This window comes from Poecilia formosa, unplaced genomic scaffold (genome assembly GCF_000485575.1).
Source record: "Poecilia formosa unplaced genomic scaffold, Poecilia_formosa-5.1.2 Scaffold113, whole genome shotgun sequence".
NCBI lineage: Eukaryota > Metazoa > Chordata > Actinopteri > Cyprinodontiformes > Poeciliidae > Poecilia > Poecilia formosa.
This window is the reverse complement of record NW_006800052.1, coordinates 1,124,650-1,127,360: the sequence shown is the minus strand read 5'-3', so window position 1 is coordinate 1,127,360 and position 2,711 is coordinate 1,124,650.

The window sequence follows — 2,711 nt, the reverse complement described above, 5'->3', positions numbered from 1 at the left end:
ATAGATAGATAGATAGATAGATAGATAGATAGATAGATAGATAGATAGATAGATAGATAGATAGATAGATAGATAGATAGATAGATAGATATAGAAACTATTTGCATACAAGTCTTGCTGTATGCAAATCATTTCTGATTTTTTCCTGCTTTCTGTCCGATAGCAGATTAAATCTTGTGTTGAGCAAGGACTAAAAGAAACTGACAGAATCTGAAAAGACTTTAACTACAGTAAAACAACAATATAAAAAATTGAATAAACTAATACACCAACAGAAACAACCAAAATAAGCTATATTCGGGAAGGGGGACACTTCTTATCGTTTGTTTGCTTTTACCAGAAAAAAAACAAACAAAACAAATGAATAAAGCAAAAACTATTTACCAAAAAGAACCCATAACAAAAACCACAAACCAAAACCAAAAGACACAATAATCAAGACAACTGCAGTTGGTTTACAGTAAGTATAATTTGTGTGGTCATGAGAAACACATTTATTTTCCTCTGTGGCAGCACTGACTCCGACTGCGTCGTTGGATCCATCTACAGCTATGTCCTCTATTACCTCATTCTGTGAGAGGCAACTATTTAGATCTTTCTGAGATGTTCCCTCTGCTGCTGACTTCAAGTCAGGACTTTCGATTTCTAACAAAGAAATCGAAGTAGATTCGACTTCTCTGCTAGATTTGTTAGAATCCTCTTTGTTAGAAGTCGAATTTACTTCTTTTGCCGTGGCAGCTTGGCTTTCCAGCATTTCAGGGTACATGAATGTCAGTTTGACATCTGTGTTAGAAGTCGAATTTACTTCTTTTGCCGTGGCAGCTTGGCTTTCCAGCATTTCAGGGTACATCTTTCTAATTGTCTCCACTATCCCTATCCTTCCTGATTTAGGGCTGCTTTCCTGCTGCATGTCTTTAAATGGAGATGGAAGATTGCTGCATCCGTCGATGTTTTGTCCAACTCGTAAACTCACCTCAGGACTGATGCTTAGGCGTGGTTGATCAGAATGTAGTCCTAATCCACTTCCAATAAACTTTGAAGCGTTATTGAAAAACGAACCCATGTTGTCAGATTTGTAACTTTACTTCAATGCAAAATATCCTTTTCGTCTCTGAAAATTTCCAGAAAAAACAGAAAATCTTTTCCGAGTTTTTTTCTCAGCGAAAGAGATAAATGAACTAGCGTCATGGGGACTATAACATCAAAGGAGACCTTCCAAGCGTCATAAAGGACATCTTGGCAAACAACGTCAAATGTTCCCTAACGTCACGTAGGTGCTGGCGCAAGCAGAGTTCGGCTGACGTTACCTAGCAACACTGGTGTGGTCCGAGAGCGTGACAGGCCTGAGATCGAACGTGCGCTGCAGCCATGTCACGTGAGGCGCACCAGACCGCATATTAGAGAGGGCACGAGGACTGCTGCGACTCCCTGCTGATCCTGAGAGCTCAAAATGGCGGTTTCATTCACAATACACAATTTCGTTTTAGTCCATGTAATTTTTATTCTATAATTAATACTATTGATTGAAAAAAGTAAAAGTTATCTATACGTGCTTTATTTACCTTCACACCTGCTGCTGTGCAAATAATTGAGTTTAATGATTTGATTATTAATTAGTAATTAATTATTTCTTTTTACTGGGCGTAAAAGCTGTGAATAACAATATTATAACAATAATGACATTTAATAACAATATTAAATGACTGTCTCATCTTATAACGACAAATAGGGTTTTTGACAATATTCTAAGTTGTTCAGATATTTTCGATGAATATAATTTCCACATGCAAAGGAACAACCCTCATTATAAAACCCTATCAAGGGTGTTAAACCCATTTTCATTTTGGACCACATCAAAATCATAAATGTCCAAATGAGGGACGATTGGGTCAAAGTGGATTGATAAAATTACCAAACAATAATGAATAAACTCTTCAAATATTATACTTCTCAGCATTCAATTAGTACTTCTTAAAATTAAATAATATTTATGTGTTATATTTCCCCCCTTGGTTTGTAGTGTTCTGGTTCTGCTCCTTCTATTTTTATTAATGAGTTTCTGCTCAGTTATCTCCCTCAGCTGTTCTGCATTCCTGCGATTAGACTCACCAGGCTTCCATCTTGCTCATCGCCCCTCCTCAGGTGTGAAACTTCCTGGTTTTCATTGGCAGGAGGACTCTGGGCCAGTTCCTTTTCTCCTTAGACTCCTCTGATGTTGTCTCTGATTCAGGAGTGACTTGACACGGGGAATGCTAAGTTTGTAGCCCCCTAGTATTCGTCTGTGTGTGGTGGCTCCTCGGGAATGGATTTCACTTCACAATCCTCCCAAGGCTGTGGTTCCCCATGTTTCTGGTGTACCTTTACCTGTTACACTTCTTCCGTCCACTCAATGTTCAGCTAATGTTTCTATATAAAACTCTTAACAACCACCTTCTTTAGTAATGCCCTTTTGTGATTTCCCCTCCTTGCGACGGGTGACCATGACTGCTATGCATCTGTCTTCCCTATGATTGTGTAGCCTACTGTCCCAGAGTGAGGAACTGTTTAAAGACACCAAGAAATAAAACCCACAATTTTCTGTTTTTGAAGAACTTTCGCATAAAGTGTGTCCAACCTCAGAGCCACAATGCTACTCTTGAAATGGCTTTAGTCTGCCCTCTAGAGGCCAGTTAATGGCATGGGTTGATGCCACATATTTCCATACTGTACTA